This window comes from Onychomys torridus, chromosome 3 (assembly GCF_903995425.1).
Source record: "Onychomys torridus chromosome 3, mOncTor1.1, whole genome shotgun sequence".
NCBI classification, from domain to species: domain Eukaryota; kingdom Metazoa; phylum Chordata; class Mammalia; order Rodentia; family Cricetidae; genus Onychomys; species Onychomys torridus.
In genome coordinates this window covers 54,119,780-54,142,082 of record NC_050445.1, presented here as the reverse complement: position 1 = coordinate 54,142,082, position 22,303 = coordinate 54,119,780, and the positions used below count along the sequence as shown (strand labels likewise).

The following is a 22,303-nucleotide window of genomic DNA, read 5'->3' as shown; positions in this document are numbered from 1 at the left end:
TAGCAGTGTAGACTTATTCATTAACAAACATTAAAAATCCTTATCTTAGGCTATAGAACATTGCATTTGTTATTTGGAACAAAACATATGTTGTTTCTATACATAAAACATCTCTCTGTTTTCTGTCCCTCATCCCTCCCAAGAACACTATGTTGTTGGGAGCCTGCATACAGAAGGCAGAGTACTTCACTTCAAATTTAGCCACTTGCTGTGGGGTGGGAACTTGGTTAATGTAGTAGGTAGAAAAGAGACTCATCTTATGCCTCAGAAGCACCAAATAACATCATCTGGGTACAAGATGGTGGCTTCTAGTTAACAAGGTGTTCCTTATACTGTAGTATGTCCAATGTCTGAAAACTTTGACTCAAGAAGAACTACTGATTGTGGGGCAGGTGTGCTGGTAGCCCTCAGTGAGGAAGGATCAGATTTATTTTTACAACATTATTTGGAATGATTTGGGTGGAACTCAAAGACCTAGACATTCTGAGTCCCAACTCACACTCAATATACTGATGTCAGTTTTCACCATTGGTTCTTTTCTTCATGGCCCGCCTTTCTCATATTGTCCTTTGTCAGTAAGTAACCCCTTAGCTTCGGTACCCATATCGAAGAGATGAAATCCAGAGTTAGAGTCCCCCAAAAAAGGGCAGAATAGATAGAATTATTAAGGTCTTCTTTGTAGTGTGTAGCCATTCCAGCCTTGGCCTGGAAGTTCCAACCCCCACTGAGGCTTCTGTAATGGTCATGCCTACAAGGCGGGTCTGAGAGAAGATGCTGAAGCCCCAGGATCGAGAAGAGAGGCCTCTCTTGGTTCCAGGACCCTGGACACTGGAGGTAGACCAAGTAGAGTTCTCCAGAGAACACAGCCGGTCTGTGCCATACCTTTCCTAGACCCTGCAACCTATCCCTTCATTTGTAAGTTACCCCACAAAGTAAACCTCCCTTGTAACTACGTGGAGTGGCCTTAATAATTTCACTAATACTTCTTTGAAATTAATGTGGACCTAACATGGGAGGGGCATAAACAGCCAGTTCACATAGCCTGGCTGACTCTGTTGGCTTGCCTTCCTATTGTGATCCAAGCTAACACCTTCCCAAATTCTCATTCTGTCCAAAAATAAATAGAATTCTATCAGGGGCATACATTCTTCCTTTTGATGGCATATCCTGAATAGAGATTTCATCCCTAAGACGTGAGTCATTGGAAGCCTTGAAGAAAATATATACTCCTATTTACTTATTCAATTCATTTATTTATTTTGGATGACCTTGAGAAAACAGAAATGATGTTTCTATTTCTATGAGACACCATTGGAAAATATATGTAGGGAGTCAGTTTATAGTCTCTGCAGTAGTTTCTAACCTCCTACAGTTTTCTTAGTTATAAAATGCAATAAGGGATAATTCCTCCTTCACAGGGCTGTGGTGTGGATTAAAGGAACTACCTGTGAGAGTGCTTAGTACTATGTCTGGGCTGTAATCTTTTGTAGAGCATGAGACTCTTAATCTCAGGGTCGTAGGTTCGTACCCCACGTTGGGCGCCATTTGTAGTTAGAGTTTTCCTGCCCGGCCCAGTCAGGATAAATCTCTCTTACCCACTAGTACCAATCTTTTGTTATTATCCTTCCAGTAAAGAGACATGGGGTTCTTGGCATTTTGGGGCATGTCTCTAGACTATATGTTTCTCTACCCTGACAACTAATGCTCCCCTGAGAAGATACCTTTATAAGTGCACAGCATCATAAGGGATGCACCAAGATTGACTCTTATTTAATAGTCAATATTTTACTGTAAATATTTCCTATTGAATTAACAGGCAACAAATAGAAATCCTTTCAACAGGCTTATCACATGTCAAGTAGAAAACAACATGGAATATTTTTCTGCAATAGTCCCCCAAGAAGTACTAATAGAAATTATGTTTATACACCCTAACGGTCGTGCTGGAACTCTCATCCAATAACTGATGGAAGTGGATGCAGAGATCCTCATCCAGGCCCCAGGTGGAGCTCCAGGAGTCCAATTTTGGAGAAAGAGGAGGGACTGTAAAAGCATGAATTGTTGAGACCAAGATTGGAGAGGCACAGGGACAAATAGCCAAATGAATAGAAGCACATGAATTATGAACCAAAGGCTGTGGAGCCCCCAGCTGGAGCAGGCCCTCTGGATAAGTGAGACAATTGAATAGCTTGAACTGTTTTGTAGGCACCCAGGCAGTGGGACCAGGACCTGTCCTTAGTGCATGAGCTGGCTGTTTGGAACCTTGGGCTTACACAGGGACACTTTGCTCAGCCTGGAAGGAGGGGACTGGACCTGCCTGTACTGACTCTACCAGGTTTAAATGAATCCCCAGTGGTGGTCTTGGCCCTGGAGGAGATGGGAATGGAGCAGAGGCGTTGGGGAGAAGGTGGGGGCGGGGGTGGGGGAGGGGAGGACAGGGGGACCCATGGCTGATGTGTGGAATTAAAACACAAATATAATAAATTTTAAAAAAGGAAAAAAAAGAAATTATGTTTATAAAAATTTTGATTATTTTTTTTTTTAGGATAGAATCCTTTGAAAGATCCAGGATGGTGGGCAAATGTGTTGCCAGGGTAACAGATGCTCCAAGGAGTTAGCACTTGGGACTACTTATGGAAATTTGAAGAAGTATGAAAAATACAGTCAAGAATAATACTGATAAAAGTATTTAAGGGCATAATCACATTCCCCTTCCAAAATGATGCTTTGATTTCATATTTGAGCATGATTGAGGTTGACTCCAGGTAATATAACCTCATCAGAAAATTATTTAGAAGAATAATTTTTCTCATCTGCATTGCATGTTATAGAAATATTTAGTTTTATAGATAACTTAACTTTGAAAATTAAATGTTATATAAATACAGCTAGGAAAACATAAATAAGCTAAAATTCTGGTACCTTTTAATTTTGCACATTCTCTCTAAGTTTTTGCTCATTAAATGCTTATTTGTTCCATTTTTATATTTTTAGAGAATATCCATAGATACATGAAATTTGAAAACACTCACATTGAGAAAATAAAGTTATACCATGAATATGCATTAACCTTCAAAGCTTTCATTAAACAGTTAAAACACAGTGTCTTCTATTGTGGAAATTATCTTCCATATAGTCAGTAACATGGCTTCATCATTGTGGGCAGAATTTATACTCTTTAAGTTTATTCTAAACTCTAATTTATTAAGAATGTCACAATAATATATTACCAGTTTTGATAAGAATGTCACAATAATATATTACCAGTTTTGATAAAATATTGAATATTAGATTTAATCATTTGCTTAAGGACTTTTATGTTTATTTGTAATGTCTGAAAAGGCTTGAGGAAATATATTTTTAACTAAATTTTGAAAAATACAACTTAGGGTAAATTCTGAGCATCCAAAATATGTTAGCAGACTATAAATGTGCTTGATATTTTAATGGAAATGATAGGTTTGATAAATACAAGATTTATGGAATTCATAGGAATAGTCACAGTAAAAAGTTTTGTAAGTTATTGCAAATTTAAATCCATCCATTTGGCCATTTCTTTTTTAAAAGACAAAACATATTGAATTCAATTGATGGTTAGATTATAGGACTATTAGGAAATGTTTTTAAAATTCAGGAAGCTTTGTCTTGGTGAATTGACTTTGTTTCGACATTGTCTTACAACTTAATCCTTTCAGTTTAAAGCAAAGATTTTAGTCATTTTGCTTCTGATATTTTATACTCATGTTTTACAGAATATAACTTGGCCAGAGAAGGTACAAGATGAAGATGAAGACAACAGATATATGATGGGAATTATATGAAATATTTGATATGGAATATTTAATAGTGACCAAGCAATTATACCAATTTATTTAGACATCTTTAGCTGCATAGAGTGTTTCCTCGAGGGAGTGAGGCAGGTGTCTTTCTTATACTTTGACCAGGCAGATATCATGGAGGTACATCATTCCCTAATGCTGACCTGGTTTCATAGGTGTCCACCATTCCCCAGTGCTCAATTAGTGCATGAACATCACAAGAGGCTAGATGGAACTGCACATTTCAGCACTGTTCTACTTCCACTGAAATAGTTTACAGTGGTTTGTGCTGTCTGAGAATTCACTACTTCCCCTAACAAGGAAGTCATCTCAGACTCTTTTCTTGGTTTAACAGTTGTGCATTTTAAAAACTGTAAGCCTTCTTAGAAAGAATGGTTATTGAACTGTGAAGCTTCAGGAAGCAAATTGAATAACTCTGTTGTCTCCTTGACATTATGTTAGAGTTTCCCCATTACATCTTTCTTGCTGTTTAGAAAACTTGGCTACTTTGCTAGTAGCAGTTCTGACAGTCACATTCGACAATTTGTAGCCTTGTATACTTTCTTGAAATATTTTTAAAAAATGATTCTACTGTACAGTTTCAGAAAAATAGAAATATAAGACTAAATGTTAGGACATTGAAAGTTCAAGTGCATAGAGATGAATTTTAGCATGTAATAGTAGAAAGCTATGATGGTTAGTTAATTTGTGCTACAAGTGTGCTGTATTGCTTTTAGCTAATATAAGCATTTCCTGAGTGATGTAGTAAACATTTTCATGACACAGATAAACTGAACACTACAGTTTTCTAAAAGATTTGATTTTGGTGAATCTTGATGGGCTAGAGGCATGCTTCTCAAATTCAGTACAAAAGGTTATAGCAAAGGAACGTACACACACACACACACACACACACACACACACACACACACAAGCACACATGAGTACATTTTTCTTTTACCTTTTTTTTTTTTATTTTGTGTGGGATATTTTACCTGTATGTATATTTGTGTACCATGTGGCTACAGTGCCCACAGAGTCCAGAAAGGAATGTTAGACCCTACAGAACTGAAGTTACAGACTTCTGGGAGCTGCCATGTGGAAACTAGCAAGTGAGCCTAGGTCCACTAGAAGAGTGGACAATGTTCTTATGCACGGAACCATCCTACCAAGCCCAAAACTATTTTCTTAAGATAAAAACATGTGAGAGTATTATTGATTAGTCCCAGAATGGGTCTAAACTTTCTGTGCCACAATAAAAATGATGTCAGTTTTCTAAGGGAACTTTAAAGTGAAACATAGGCATTAAATAAGACTTAAGCCATGGCCAACATATTAATTTAAGGTAAGAAAATGCATAGAGAATTCAAAGAATGAATCTTGATAATTAAATGAGATTTTCCTTGGCATAAATATTTTAAGTGTCTTAAACATAAGCTGTATATGAAAAAATAAGAATTTAAGAGTAGCAAAAATCATGTAGAACTAATAGGTTAAATATTACACCACAGCACATTGGAAGGAGACAGAGAATGATAGGTTATATGAGATTGGCCTTCACTGACCTCCATTATGAGGTAGGGCTGGCCAGGTAGTTTCTCCTTTTGCCATGGAGAAGGTGCTCACAGCAGAGCATGAACTTGGTCATGTGAAATTATGTAAGGAAGGATAGTGGTAAACTAGATTTTCATAAAGACAGGAAATCTTGTCACCATTTGTTGCATAATAAATGGAAAAAGGTGGTTTACATGCTAGATTCTCACAGATACATTGTAGCAGAATTTTTGTACTGAAATTTTTATTGATATTTTGATAAATATCTATGTAACTAAAGTTTTCCTGGTCCTGCCCAGCTCCTGTGGCCCTGCAGCCACTTGGATCCAAGTAAACACACAGAGGCTTATATTAATTAAAACTGCTTGTCAATTAGCTCAGGCTAACTATTGACTAGCTCTTACACTTAAATTAACCCATAATTCTTATTTATGTTTAGCCATGTGGCTTGGTATCTTTTCTCAATTCTGCCTTCACATCTTGCTTCCTCTGTCTCTGGCTGGTGACTCCTGATTCAGCCTTTCTCTTCCCAGAATTCTCCTTGTCTGTTTATCCTGCCTATTCTTCTTGCCTGGCTACTGGCCAATCAGCATTTTATTTATCAACCAATGGGAACAACACATTCATAGCATACAGAGCACCATCACCCATCATATCTGCCTCATAATTTAGGTAACCTTGAAGAGACTTAGAGACACCTTATATCTTATATCTACACTATATCTGTAGATTCTGGTAGAGTGGCTGCTTGTTTCAAGGGATTAGGTTCATAGATATTTCTGTAACTGAAGGTAAAGACAAAACAATCTAAATATAATAAGTACAAATTCTTCCTTTTAAAATGTACTTTCTTACAAAAATTAAGATACAAATTAAGATACTACTTTAGGCCTTTTTGTCCATGGTTAATAAACAATTTAAGAATAATCTGGACCTCTATAAGCCAAGAAATAGTTGGCCCTCAAGGGTATTCGTGAACATAATTATTTGAAATACAAGAGATCGAAATAAGACTATCATTAATGATTCTCATTTGTACTAAACCATAAGCTATGTAAAGCATAGTAGGTCTTTACAGTAAAAGTATTAAAACACAGTGTATATATGTAATGATTTTAAAGTAATTATTTTAATTGCATTAATACTTACATTTATTTCCTTTTGTGTCAAGGAACTATATCTTGTACAGATGCTTAACAGAGTGCCTGCTACAGTGCCAGGATTCCATAATTGATTCATTGTGCTTGACTCTAAAAATGCCCAAGAAGGAGGAGGGATATTCAGATAATAAGGCTCTGCCAGATGGAAGCTGAAGCTGAGATTTTCAGTAGATATAATGGAGCAGAGAATTTGTGCCAAAACAGAAGAACAAAACCAGTGTTGAGAGCCACTTGGGAAGCCAAAGTTCAGTAAACCAGACTGAGAGCTTGGGACAATGCCAGATAGAGTATCCAGAAACCACAAGCAACTTGTTGGATCAGAAACTTATGAACCAGGGAGATAGATACAAGTATAACTGTAGTAAACAACAGGGGATTGAAGCATTGACAAAAACAGTCTTCCTTTCCTGGTTGTTTTTATAGGTAATCATGATGTGCTACATGCATCTGACAACAGGTTTAAGTGGACAGCAACAGATTGTGACCTTTTGGAGTCAATATTGAGTTAATCTTTAAAGCTGAATCTTCAGGAATTCTTTTGTCAACAGGTTTTTTTAAATACCTGAATTTCTTTGTGATAGTAAAGAGTTTCTGATGCCATGTAAACACTGAAGTACCTTCCCATGGCTGAAATTCCCTGACTTGTTTATCCTGTCTCTAAACAGTGATCCTGCTATAGCCTCAGACTCAATCCCTCCATTGTCATATCACCATTCCAGAAAAAAAGATGGGATATACTTCCTAACATCAACATGGTGAACCACTCTAGACCGACCTTCTTATCCACCTGCCTTTGATTCATGTCAGGTGAATGATGTGCTGAGTGAAACTGGGACCTTGTTAGCTCCATACAATGATTGAAGAACTTACAGGTGCTTGAAGGATGAGACTTGTTGACTGACTTAACATAATCAGTGCTCACCTTAGCAGTTGACTGTGGGATCAATCCAATTCAAACTACATGTTTAGAGCATTGTAGTATTTTGGAAGAAGTGCAGGATGGATTCTGCTGAGAAATCAAGTTTACACTAAGTATGTAGGAAGTTCAATGTAGTTATCATGTCTATTAATTAGAACATAAACAAAATATATGCAGTATATCAAGAGTGAATTTACAGGATGCTCAATGGTCATAACTTGTAAAAGTCTTAACATCATGCACATAAATGGTTATTGCTGCCCTATTTTCGAAGCTAGGAAATAAAATCAATCTAGATTTACATCAAGAGATGATTGGATAGAGGAAATATAATGACTATACTCAATGTAATCTATGCTGCCAGAAAGAAAAAAATGAAATTATAGTATTTTTTTGGGAAAAATAGAACTAGAAAATATTTGCTTGGATGAAGAAACTAAAACTCACAAATATGATTTCTGCAGTGTTTCCTTTCATGTGCAGACCCTAAATTTTAATTTTTAAAACTGTGTGGGTGGAGTATAGTTCCTAAAATTAGAAATAGTCCATGATAAGGTAAAAGAGCTTTTGAAGGAGAAGGGAAGGAGTGAAAATGGATTGCACCACATCATTCTGTGTGGAACCAGAATACAATGATGATTTGAAAACAGAATAGGGACACTGAGTGGGATAAGTAGTATGTATAGTATGTATAAACCCACAAAAACAGAATGTCAAGGTGACATAAATTTCAACCACTCTGTAGAAGTTAGTGCTGATACAATTTTTATGCTCCAGATTAAAAAAAAAAAAAGAAAAGAAAAGAAAAAGCTAGCACTGTGCCTCGGAAGGTAAAAGCTTTTCTCCCCTTGGTTGTTGTCCTGAGTTCAGTGCATAGGAACTAGTTGTTCAAATGAGAAAACCAACTCCCTAGAAATTGTCTTCTGAGTTCCACATGTGGGACACGAGTGTGCACATGTATGCAAATGTACACCTGCACACAAACACAAACACACATGAGTCAGATATTGAATAATAAAATAAAGCCCGTCGGTGGTGGCACATGCCTTTAATCCCAGCACTTGGGAGGCATAGGCAGGTGGATCTCTGTGAGTTTGTGGCCAGCCTGGTCTACCGAGAGAGATCCAGGAAAGGTGCAAAGCTACACAGACAAACCCTGTCTTGAAAAACCAAAAAATAAAAATTAAAAAAAAAATAATAATAATAATAATAATGAAATAAAAGTTAAATAAATTAAAAGTACAGTGAAAGCCTTGACGACTACATGCATTCCACACATATTCACTCACAAAAATATAACAAAAGCCAAAAAATAAAAGTAAAAATGTATTTTATGAGAAATTTTTATTAGTTCACTGAAAATTTCAAACAGTATATCATGACCATACTCACTCTCCACATTCTTAGATTCACCCACCTTTCCTCCTTACCCAACTCTGTATCCTCATTTGCTTTTTTCTACCCCTCAAGGACAACTTTTGTCCATATATTTTGGATGTTTAGCCTCCCACTGGAATGTAGTCAACCTACCCAAGGGCAACACCCTTAAGTGTAGCCTCTATTCCCTTCCGGGAGATATCAATTTCTGCAGCCAGGGTTGGGGGAACTTTGTGCCCACCTCTCCTTTTTTGTGGAATATGGTCTGGCTTGAACTTACAAGGTGCTTGTACATGCTGTCACAATCAATGTGAGTTGGTATGTGTGGGTGTCTTACTGTGTCCTGAAGACAGTGTTTCCCTGCAGTCATCTACCACTTCTCTCTTCATCCTTTTGCCTCATCTTCCCCAATTATCCCTGAGCATTGGGAGGAAGGGATTTGATACGGATATTCCGTATAAGTCTGAGCGTACCATGGTCTTTTATTTCCCACATGTTAGCTAGTTGTGTGTCTCTGTGTTAATCATCATCTATTGCAAATGGGAACTTCTCTGATGAGGACTGAGAGATAAATTAATCTATGTGTATAAAGATAAGTCATTAAGAGTCAGTTTAATGCTATGCCTATTTAATAATAATACTATTAGTTCTTTCTCAGGGTCTATGGCCTGTCTAGTCATAGGCTCTTTGCTTAAAGACGTATGGGCCAGGTGTGGGCTGCATCTTGGAAAGCAAACCTAAATCCAACCAGAAAGTGATTGGCTACTCCCATGATATTGGATTCACTTGTACACCAATGCATGGACACATTTTGCCAGGCCAGTCATTAATGTAGCTCAGAGAATTCACAGCTGGATAAGATCAATGATTACTTTTCTACTCTGCTTCTGTGAATACCACTTTCCAGCATTATAAGCACTACTGTCCAGTAGGAGGAAGTTTTCAGGTCAATATCAGCTCTATGTTCTATGACTCAACTATGTGATGTCTTCAGGAATAAAGTTTTACTGTAAAGGTCTGGAGAAAAAGCAATAACATTTATAATAGCTTGTAATTTTTAGTAGTCTATGGGATCTCACTGGACAGCTCTCCAAAATGAGGCAACACATTCCTGGCACTGTATTTTCTACTTGCTAGCTTGTAGTATCTAGTTGGGGCAGGGTTATTCTGTTATTGAGTAAATCTACTTTAATTTTATCTATCTATCATCTATCTATTCACCTCTCTACAGAGAGAGGGATCACAATTAAAGATCACAATTGAGAGGGGTCACAATTAAAGAAAGACACAAATTCAAGTTTATGGCATCTACAGTGTGAGGGTCTGTGAAATTACTCAGCATGTAAAATGTGCTTTGCACACACACCAGATGGCCCAAGTTCAATCCCAGGAAAGTCTCATGGAATGAGAAAATTGATTCCTGGAAAGTTGTCATCAAATCTCCACAAGTACACATACACACACACACAAACACACACACACACATACACACACACACACACACACACACACACACACACAAACAACAACAACAATAATAATAGTAATAATAAATATTTTAAATGCATTGAAGTGTTAAAAAACAAATAGCATATCTATAGTCTCCACTGCAGAGATTGCATACAGAAATTAAAAACACCTGTCTTACTTCACAGTTACCTGTTGAAGTTAACACTACACTTCCTTAAACAGACCTTTGAATAAGTGTTTGCAGAGGACCTATTGTGTGACAGGCACTTTCTTTACCCAGGTGATAATAAGGTGACTTAAATGCATAACCCTCAAAGGCATTCTAGTGTAATGACAAGGCAGAACCCTGCAGCAAGTTTTCCATAGTTGCCTCGTACCTCCACTATCTCTACTCCTTTCTCTTGATAGCCACACACTGCTTAGCTTCTATTGGTCCAAAAGTTTATTATTCAACATCTTTTGTAAAAACCCTCCATATTCAAAATTCTTTGAATTGTTTAATAGTGTGTGTGTGTGTGTGTGTGTGTAAACTTTATATTGTATCTTATAGTCCCCGAAGAGTCATGCTGCCCTTATAATCAAGTAAATAATATACCCATAGTAACACATGAGAATAAAAATCCTGGCAGCCTCATGATGGTTTAGTTGTGTTCTACTGTAAAATGATTTCAACTTACATCAATTTTTATCATCAGCTGAATCATATGAATAAACAAATTAAACAAAACTGTCCATAGCATCCCAACCCTAGACTGTTTACACACACATACATACACACACACACACACACACACACACACCCCTAATGACAGTAAGGAGAGGAAGAATTAGCCTCTCCCAAGGTTGAGCCCTCTTATTGGTTGTTTAATATCAAGTCGTTAGTCCTGAAGTTATATACACACAAACAACAAAATTAACAATAACAATCAAAAAGCCAGATGTGGTGGCACATGCCTTTAATCACAGTGCTTGGGAGGCAAATGCAGGCAGATCACTGTGAGTTCGAGGCCAGCTTGGTCTACTTAGTGAGTTTTATGACAGCAAGGACTACATAGAGAAACCCTGTCTTTAAAAAAAAAGAGTAATAATAATAACCAAAAAAATGAGTTTATCAATTTGAGATAGGGGCATGGGAGGGACTGGGAGGAGGAAATTGAAGGGGGAACTATTATAATTCTATTTTTATTAAAATGTATTAAAGATACACAATACAAAAAATCCATTGATTCTCACTTTTTATATCAGAAGTGTTGACACAAAATTGTTTAGCATACTTATAAAAATTATTGAGATTCATTCAGACTGTTAAAATACATTACTTTGGGATGTAATAGTTAATCAAAGGGCAGTCATTATTATTTGTAGTTTTCAAAAAAGTGTCAACAAAGTTTTTGTGAGACTCAAAAACAATGTTTTGTTGCTGCTCTGTTTTCTACTTTTCTGAGACAGCATCTCATTATGGAGATCTAAATGGCTTCAAATTTGTAATCTTCTTGTCTCATTCTTACTATAATTCCAGGCATGAACAACCATGTCAGGCTCAAATGTTTTTACATGCAGCTCTTAGGTGCAGAGTCTCCTTTAAGACATGCATGCCAGTGTTATAATCAGTCTATAGCTCACCTTTTCATAGCTTGTGTTTTTGCAGTTTAGAATTCATAACTGATTATATGAACTTAACGAAGAATGCGCATAGCTCCCTAGAAAGTGCTGGTAAAAATTGCAAAATGACAAGAAAATGGTGTGGGGATTTAGGAAAGACTCTAATGGGGGGAGCCCTCTCTAGAGCCCTGGATTCACAGCAACATACACAAAAAGCTTGTTTGCTTCTTTGATTATTTAAAGCATACATCGTATAATTTGAAGTTTTTATAATTCATCTGAGACCAAACTACTGCCTACTAACTAACATACACTATTATTATTCAGCAACTTGGGTCTTTTGAGTTTAAAGAACCACTGGACTGAAGAGAGAGCACAGTCTGCAAAATTCCTGCCTTGCAAACATGAGGACCTGAGTTTGATCTGCAGCATCCTCATCAAAAGCAAGGCACCACTGTGCACACCTATAACCCAAGCACTGGGAAGATAGAGAGTAGATGATTCTGGGTCCCCTTAGCTAGCCAGCCTAGCCTAATTGGTAATCTCCATGCCAATGAGAGGGCCTGTCTCAAATAAAGTAAAATGAAGTACTAAGTGCAGGTGAGGTTATCCTCAAGCCTTCACATTCAAGTGCACACCTGTGCACATGCATTTACATCTACATGTGCATTTGCACGCATACACACACACACACACACACACACACACACACACACACATTTAAAAATAATAAGGATCAACCTTCTTTTCTCTCTCCTGTGAAAATGGCACTCGTATGGACTCCACTGTAAATTCACTAGCTACTACAGTGATTACATATAAAAGAGTAAACCCACAGGCAGTGATGAAATTGTGCTGAATGGCTAAAGGAGTCACAAGTAGGAAAAAGTGTGACTCTACCACTATTCACAATGTTGTGAGGACTCAGCCTATTTAACCTGAAGGAATGTCACTGTTAGGCAGACTTCAGAAACATGACTCAGAAAGAAAAATATATTTGTTCTAAGGAAAAGGGAATTCTAAGAACAGCGTTGTAAATATCCCACATTTAAAATTGAGTGAGTATCACATTGTGTAGTTTATTCCAAGACTCTCCCTAAACATCATTGTGCATTGTAAATATCAGACATTGGAACAGTTTCATCTGTATGTGACTGCTTCCCTACAGCTTCATCAGTGTGTTGTCTACTGAACAATGTCTCCCAGAAACAAACCTACTTGCTTCAGTGGGAGAAAAAGGCATACACACATTTAGGAGTTAAATTCACCATTTTAATATTAAGGTTTTATCTACCATATAATAGGTAAACTACTGTGAAGTGGTTGCCTGCTTAACATTATATCTGCTTTGATTTTGGCAGTTTAGTTAATTCAAATAAAATTTGTGAAGTTAGGCACTTTCAAGGAAGGGAACGGGGGAACCCAATTTAACCCAGAGTGTCTCTTTATTCTTCTGGTTCTCATTTGAAGTGCCCTATCAGCTTGAACTGACCAACTTCAGTCATTTTCGCCCTTTTATTTTTTTCTCTAATGTAAACTGAAATTCCCTGCTGCTCCTGTTATTTTAATGTTTAGCATCATTTAATGAGCAGGTATCATTAAACTTAAAAGGTCCTTTTCTGTGTGTTTCTGATTAGTTATTGAAGGAACCAAAGGATTTCTTTTAATATATTTTGATGTTGGCCCATTTTATATTTAAGTGCTTTTTGATGAAGTAGAGAATAGTATTGGTTAAAATGGGGTGATACTATTAAGTGAATATTGGTCTACTCTTGAGATATAGAATATAAATTATTTACAAGTGTCTTATGGGATATTTTACATTATGAACTTATGTATAAAGATTTTAAAATAATTTACTATAATTTCATTGTTTGAAATATATATATATATGTATATATATATATATATATATATATATATATATATATATATATTTAGAGAGAGAGAGAGGATTTAACATTAAGATCCATGTATATGATCTCCTGTTTAAAAGCAACAGAAACAAAACTTCATTTAATTAAAGAATTTCACACTACACCTAATTGCAGCTTTTCAATTGTAGTAAGTAATAAACTAACAGCCAGGAAAGGAAATAGACACATCTAACCCTCAGACACTTCTTGTTTTTATATTCATGCATACTGTACCTGGCATTGCTAATATTTTATTAGTTCTAATTTTGCTTTTAGAAAGAAAGGGGTATCTCTGACCTAAATAGCATAGAGTCAAAATAATGAGGCTAGAATGCAAGCAAAGGTCAGATAACGTGTAATAAGTTGCAGATGGCATTGCATCACATTAGCATTCTTGCAGGTAACAGATGTAAGAGTGCTGCCTACTGGTAGGAAGCAGTAGTGTCTAAAGTGTGTGTGACATCAGACACAGCAGCTAATCAGAATGTTACTTTCTCTGAATATTGTTGCTGTTAGCTGTGAATCTGGTACCTGCATAATACTCTCCCCAGTAGAAATAATATCATACCAATGGTCAATGTTTTATGAGAGAAAAGTTTCTGATATGAGTTTCCTGGGTTTTAAAATTTGCACAGAACTCTCTTGTGCTTTTTTTTTTTTTTTTTTTTTTTTTAATCAAGTGATACCTCTTAAATTTGTCACCCATCTTGTCCCATCAGGGGCAATAAACATGATATCCTTATCATCTATTTCTCCTTTTTCCTTCTTCTCTTCTTCCTTTTATCTTCGTGGTACACCCTTATTTTCTATCATTACAGTTTCTTGTTAATTTGGATTAGTGTGTTGTTAAAATGTAAAATTGATATTCAATTTGGAATCATTAACTGTTGTTTTTGCTTTTTTCACCCCTGTCTTAGTTATTTGGAAAGAAAGAAGGAGGAAACAAGCAGGATAAAGAGGAAAGGAAGAACTAAGGAGAGAGGCCAATGGAAGAAAGGGTATAGCTTGACAGCAGGTGAAAAGGAAAGGCGTAGATTATGACACATGCAGTACATTAAAGGAAGGCAAAGTGTGAAAACTAAATGTGTGTGAAGCCGCTGCTTGATTTCCTGAAGCCATTTCCATGTGCAAAGTACTTTAGTGAATAAATAGTAAATAAGACACTCTCAGAAGTTTCAGTGATATGTAGAGGATAACTAAATTAAAATTTTAATTTGTTTTACTAATATATAATCCCAATATCAGGACATCCTGGAAGCCTTTTAATATCATAGAAAGTTGTGGTGTGTATCCTATACTGAAATGTAGTACATTTATTTTATGTTCTGTTACATATGTTTATGTTATGTTCTATATAACAGCAGCTGTACCAAAACCCAGGGCTAAGAGTTGTCTGTGCTGTAGTCTGTATCACATTCAGGTGCTGTACCTAAAACACTGGGAAACAGTTTTCAAAAAGGGGACAAGAAAAAGACTTTACATAGTAAGATGTGCTAGATGGCAAATATTAAATCCCCTTTAACATTATGAATAACCATGTATTCATACTTCTTCAGCAGAGAACAAGAAATATTACACTGATTGGGCAAATATTTTTTCCAATGTATCCATTCTTATGTCTATGTCTAGGCAAATATTAAAACTATTGAGTTTTTACTAGGTTTATGTATGTATGTATAGTCTGTTACCAAAAGATACAGGTGGGTTTTTAGGGCTTAGTGACTGAGCTAAGATAAGCTTCCTAATGGCTGCTAAAAGTAGAGAAACCCTAATGGCCAACACTTAGGTTCATTCAGTCAAGGTGGGCTTTTGACTTTCTTTGGTTTTAGTCCCATTGCATCACAGTCATAGCTTTCTCATGTCCTATTGAACTTCTGACACATTTTTAAAAATCTGCTATAAGTCTATGCTAAAATATTTAAGCCTTTAATTATTATACTGTTATATCTTGTTTCATTTTTTATAAAAGTAAAGTGTGAAACTTTTAAATCTGTATTTTATTGAAATGCCTTAGTTACATGACTTTGACCATCATCTTCACTCACATCTAGTATTTTTGTTATTTTTATTTTTGTTGATTTTTTGTGTGTGAGAGAGAAGCTTCATACTCATAGTACATGTCTAAGATCTGAACAGATAGGAATAGCACAGTATAAAATGGTCCTGAGCTTTTTGAAAGATGTAGTTTTATGCTATAACTTTGTGTGTGTGTGTGTGTGTGTGTGTGTGTGTGTGTGTGTGTGTGTGTGTGTAGCTGAGGATTGAACCCAGGCCTTGCACTTGCTAGGCAAATGCTCTACCACTGAGCTAAATCCCCAACCCCTGCTATAACTTTTAAAACTTTAAAGATAAAGTAGGATTTGAATCTGGCACTCAATAGGAAGCCACATTCCTGCATGTGAGCCTGCAGAACATGATATAGTGACTTTATCACTTATTTTTCATATCCTTGGTAATGTCATCTCAGAGGAATCTCACTTGTTAGTAAAGGTTAAAATTGGTAAGGGAAAAGCTAGCTGGTATCTGGTGTAATTTACTTAGCACTCATTTGTTATTTTCTTCTTTCTTGCCTATTAGTGACATCAGATTCTTATTTGTTGGAGTTCTGGAGCTCTGTACTTTCTTGTAAATGAAAGAGTGCTTAGATCTAGAAGTTTAGCTATTTATTAATATTAGAAAATAAGATATCTGTTATTTGTTTGTTTACAATTTGCGTAACTTAAAAAGTAATTTTATTAAATCTTTGAGAATTTCATGCAATGTGTTTTGATTATATTCACCCTAAACTGCCATTAACTCATCCCAGGATCTTCCCCCACTAGCCTACCTCTGAATTTCCTGTGCTCTTTTTTGTTAGATAATAGTTCATCTGTTAGTGCTGGTCATGTACTTCTGGGTAAGGGATCATTCACTGACTGTAGTGTGGATGACCTACCAGGAGCCTCAACTTTTATTTCATTATTTTTTAATAGTGCTGGCTATCCAACCCAGAGTCTTACACATGTTAAGCAGACACTTGAATAAGGAGCTGCCTCCCTGAGACTATGTTTTCTGTTTTTGCTTAAAATCTCTGGCCATAGAGATATGTTTATATTTTACATCGATAGTTTTTACTCACAAATTTTATCACCTTAAATGATTATTAAAACAATTAAAGGCTTACAACTTATTTAATAAACTACAAAATTTAATTAATCACCTATACTGTCTTGATTTTTATGAAGTGATCCTTAATTCAAATTGCTGACTTCTTGTCAACAGTCACAGTTTGATGTGATTCCTTGCTTCCCCCAGACACAGTGTTAAGTGTGCACAATTTGAAGAGCACATAGGCAGAGCTTAGCTGCAGATCCACACAGTTCCCAAGATCATAGCTGTGTCTTCTTGGACTTCTCCAAAAGATGAATGTAGTTTTTGTCTTATCTTCTAAGAAGTTCATAAAAATTGTTATTTTCAGTGAAGCATGAACTCAAATGATTTTAATACACATTTCTCTACCCTTTTATCTTCATATGAATATTTCCATTGTTTTCTATGTTAAAACGTTTCTACTGTCTACATATGAAATATGGCAGTGCATGTAAGCCTGGCCACTGAAGACATGCTAGGGGTCTTGCCTTTCAAATAACACGAAGCATCTACCGTGTTAGGAGAAATAATACAACTGACTTTGGAAAAGATACCTTGGCTATGTTTAGAAAATAGACAGGTAGTTTCCAATCTTCATGTGTCGGCCATATTGGCTGTAAAATCTCCCTTGCAATAGTGAAGTGCCACAGTGAAGGAGGTGGATCATAGCTGAAAAGACTCTATCCAAAGACAGAGCTCCTGCCACTTGGCTGTATTACAAACTTATTTTATGATTTAGACAATCAATATCTGGAAGTTTTCACTACATACATGGGCAGATCATACATTCATCATGCTAGCAGATTCACTTTGAAACCCTCATATTCCACTTTCAGTCAACTTAGCATTTGTGACATGGGGACAACATATGTTTCTCACAAGCTATGATGCTGCAGCTGCAGAGCAAAACTTCACTGGTGGCCGAGGACAGCATTGCACCTTGCTATCTTACCTCTTTAGAGGCAGGCCATATTTTCTCACTGGTTCTGCAGTCTGAATTACTGAAGTGATGTGTTAATGTGTGTGGATTAATATGAAGGAAATTTAGGTTAACCCCAAGCCTGCATATTTATTAAAATGCTTATTAAAATAAGTAAATATAAAGGAAAGTTTCCTTCTCAAGTTCCAACCATGAAAAATATACCTGTAACTCAAATGAACTACACATTTGAAACACTACAGAATTCTTTCTATAGTTTACATTAATTTTGTTTGTGCTTAAATAGAAAATAAGCAGAGCACTCAAAATACAGCAACCTCCATTTCTTTTTCAATAAAGGAACTTCACAGCATCGCTACAGAACAAAGCAGGCAGTTTCCACATGCTCCTGTTCTGTGAGAATACGTCCTTCAGATTTTCACTGTTGGAAATGGTGGCTGCAATTTAGTAAATGCCACTGATTTACTTTAGATTGTATTGTTATGGGGTTACAGTTCTCATAGTGCTAGGCATGTGCTCCTGTTAGATTTTTCTGCTGCTTTCAGAAATGGTATTTAATCAGTGTCCTGGCTCACTCAGTCTGTGTTCCTTATAGATCCCTCAGCACTAGAGAGAATAGCTAAGCCTTCTCAAAATTGATAATTGTTCAGAGGATTTTCAGCTCCTCATACCCAATTTGGTGAAATTTGACCTTTCCTACATTCTTTTGCATAATTAGTTCCAGGGAAAATAAGATGAGATTTGACTGAATCCAGAGCAGGCACACAGTAGGTCCTCAATATGTTTTTAAAAGAATAAGCAGAATGGGGTTTTGCCTTGAAATATGCCTGTTCAGAGTAACATCAGTGTTGCAGGAGACCATCATCAGTGTCCTGTATAGAGGAGGCTAATAGGCTACCTTGTTGTCAAGAAACCCAAAGATGTTTAAGCCTTTGCTATTAGAGAGAAGAGATCATAATAAAACAAAGAAAACCCCCACATTCTGGTTGGCAACTTCTTTCTGAAATTGCCACTGCTCTTTGGAGGACCTAAGTTAAGGTTTTCCCACTGAAATACCTTGCCATAGGGTTATAAAAAGAAAGGGCCTTTATTATGTAATATAATGTAGCTACAGTCTTTTATATTAGGTAGGTTTTGATTGTGAAAACTAATATGCAGAATGTAATGTTTTCTTTATAACCTGGAGTTATTCCCAGGTGATATTGAAGAACAGTGTGCTGATGGTAAAGGATGTGGGACTTTCCAGGAACAGATGACCTGACAGAAAGGATGCACACTCTCTCCTAACACATCTTTCCATGATTGTTTGTGTACACTGAGGAGTATTTGCATTAGTTAATTATTTCTTTTTCCAGTTTTTGTCACCTTTATGTGTGCTTAGTGAAGCTTGCTATAAATTATTTAGGCCTGCACTGAAGGTTAATGCCATTGTAACCAGCCAAACTTGACGCACCCTGATGCAGCTTTGTGCGGGAGGCACCTATGGCTTGAGAGCTGTGTGAAACTGTTGCCTACAGAGATAGGCTCTTGACACTGTCTGCCAGCCTGAGGCTGTCCGCTTTGTGTCTGCTTTAATTGAAAATTAATAGTTAGGGGGTTGCTATGGAAATGATACCATTGCTTGCAGACAGCAAACCCAGCTTTTTGCAAAGAGACACTAGTGGTATTGTTTGTCCTTGTTGACCTCAGAAGTTCAAAAGCCTGGAGGAGGAAAGGAGATGCAAATATTTTACTTTAAAAATGAATTTACATATTTATAACATTATTTTTGAATGTCAGAGATATCAAGTTTTTTTTAAACTTTTGTTGGTAAAAATTAATATAAGCTTTTAAATTTTATGTTAATTGTTATTACACTGCATTTTAGGCTGATAAGGCTCTATTGCTGAGGATATTGTGTTATCATTTTAGTGAGTGTAAATAGATTTGTGTGTAAATGTTATTTGACTGATATGATAATGGGAACTATCTTTTATTTCTTCTGGAGCAAATAAAGTCATTTGTATCACTGCATATAATACCCAGTCTCAGAGACACGTTGAAGTACTTTTAAAACTGTAAAGAGTTGGGAGAAAAATGTTTAAAAATGAACAAAGAAGGCTTAAAAACATATTCCTAAATGTAGTCATTTAATTCCCTTTGCATGGGAGTTACTGCTGCTCATACACGAATTTCATTTGCTTTGTTCATCGTCTGATAAAAGAATGTTTAAAATGAATCTCTAAGTGTCTGCCTATTTCATGTGAGCTTCCTGTATTTAAATTTTGCTTTGAAAACTAAGTAGAATAAACATTCTTTTAATGAGTGAATTATTTAACTGCAAAATGAAAAAGAATGCTAACAGAATATTAAAACTGTTGTCTATCGAAGGACTAAGGAATAGTGCCTTCAGTTGCTTTCTGGGAAGGTGGAGAGCTTATGTAGCCTCAGGGGTTGAAGGTGAAATGTGAAATTTGCTGTAATTACTTACCCAAAATGTCTGTATTAAAGGCTATTAGAAGCAGTTATTTTAAGTACTTCTTTATACATCGTCCCCTCTTCTGTTTAGTATTTAAATGTGCAACAAAAGTAGAGGCAGATGTTACTGCTCTGAAGGAGCTAAAACAGGAGACGCCAGTGGCAGGAGCGTTGGCTTCAGCTCTCTCCCACAGCATTGTTCAGCCACTGCTGTTTTGTCTTCAGCAAGTTGTAGGTAGGGTGCTGTTAAAGCTTGTCCACTCCTGCTGCCAGTCAGCTCAGACCTGTGAGTTCAAGTAGTCTTTGCCCACAGTAAAAGGCCATAAAACTAAGACAGTGCCGTGCCTATCCTGGGTGTAACTCCTTAAAAAACTAGCCAGTTCTTGCAACGTGAGGGAAATCATTGCAAATAAACCTTTGATTTACCAGTTGGAGTAAGTTGTTCATTCCATCTGTGTCGCTGTAGTTTTTGCCCTGACACTTTGAGATTAGCGTTTCTCCTTTCATTCTGGCGGGGTCCTCACAAACCCTGCTAGGCTACCTACAGTATGAAATCTTAAAACTCCATGTGGTGTTGTGAGCTGGTAGCAGATGGACTTTCTTTTGCATCTGCTGTGTACAGACTTGGCTTTGTACTCTTTTCCTGGGGGAGAGAAAGTCTTTCTTCTCTGCTAGTTGATTCCTGTTTTTGTGAAGCAGCTAAGAAAACATCTGTGGCAGGCAGAAAAATTGACAAAGGATTGACAAACACCATTAGCTGAAAATTTTCCATTTCATTGCAACTATGCATTGTTTACTTTACTGTAAATATCTTAATACATCATCCTCTGAATATGCTGGCAGAGAGGCTGGAGAACTGTGATTTCAATTAAGGTTAGTAATTGATGGTATCTAGCTTTCAAAGGCTGAAGCTTGATTAACATCTGCTTGGACAAATTGTCATTGTGAAGTGGTTTTGATGTGTGTTGAAGATTATTTCTTTCTGGCTTATCTGATGTTGTGGCTGTGAAATGCTTGTCTTGGGTTTGCTTATTTTTGTAAACTACTTCCTTTGGCTGTAAATTGCAGAGCACTGGAGCTTTACCAAAAGTGCAGTGTATAATGGTAAGCTTCTCCTAATAAGGGAAGCAAGGAGTGTATTTATCACAGACATGAAAGCTAACCGGGGACTTGAGAGACTCAAACTGGTTCTCTCCTCTCTCTCTCTCTCTCTCTCTCTCTCTCTCTCTCTCTCTCTCTCTCTCTCGTCTCTTTCTCTCTCTCCCACACACACACACACACACACACACACACACACACACACACATACACACACAAAAAAATGAAGCACTTATTTTAGAAAGATTATGGTAAGCATGCTGGCTCAGTCTTGAACCTTTGTCACCCCTCAGTTGCACACCAAAGACATACCCTAGTGATTAAATGCTGATTTTGTGTACGAGTGTCCACGGACGCCAAAACAATCACAGAGCTGCCTGATTTGTTTTAATTACCAGCACAAAATGCCATCAGTCTGGGACGTGATCGGGCAGAGGTGTACTCACAGTAGTGTAAATACTGCTGTAAATAGTTGCCTGATGGTGGCTTTGACAGTGAGCTAGCTTCTGAGTTTTCCCTTCTTTTTAGACTGTTTTTCCGCACTGGCTTTTTGAATCTTCCTAATTTTTCATCTCTTTAACAAACTCCTATGAAGTTGAAACCGGGAAGTTTGCTCTAACATTTCCAGAGAAGGTACGTTGTTACTTTTCGCTAAGAGAATATCTGTAACAGTTAAGAGAGGGGTGGGCTTTTATGATAGCTTGACTGGGGGTGTTTGGCAATCGCTTTTTTCCCCTCTCTTCCTGAGACTGTAGCTCATTGAAATGAACTAGAGCATTGTATGTGTTTGCGAGGAAAACGCAGAGAGACCTGACACGGGGGCTGGTTTTGATCTGTCAGAAGTGTAATGTAGATTTAAGCTA

General features: G+C 36.8%; 1 protein-coding gene across 4 annotated transcripts in view; it reads left to right on the top strand.

Moving 5' to 3' along the window:
• Nucleotides 1-22,303, top strand: part of Foxp2 (forkhead box P2) — a 531,866-nt gene that overhangs the window by 261,605 nt on the left and 247,958 nt on the right. For 2 of the 4 annotated variants that reach the window (XM_036182612.1, XM_036182611.1), the window contains exon 1: nucleotides 21,707-22,073. The exons of the other annotated variants lie outside the window; for them this stretch is intronic. The gene's annotated coding sequence lies outside the window, so the exon portion shown is untranslated. Of the gene's footprint in view, nucleotides 1-21,706; nucleotides 22,074-22,303 lie in introns of those variants that run through there. 4 annotated transcript variants of the gene reach the window in all.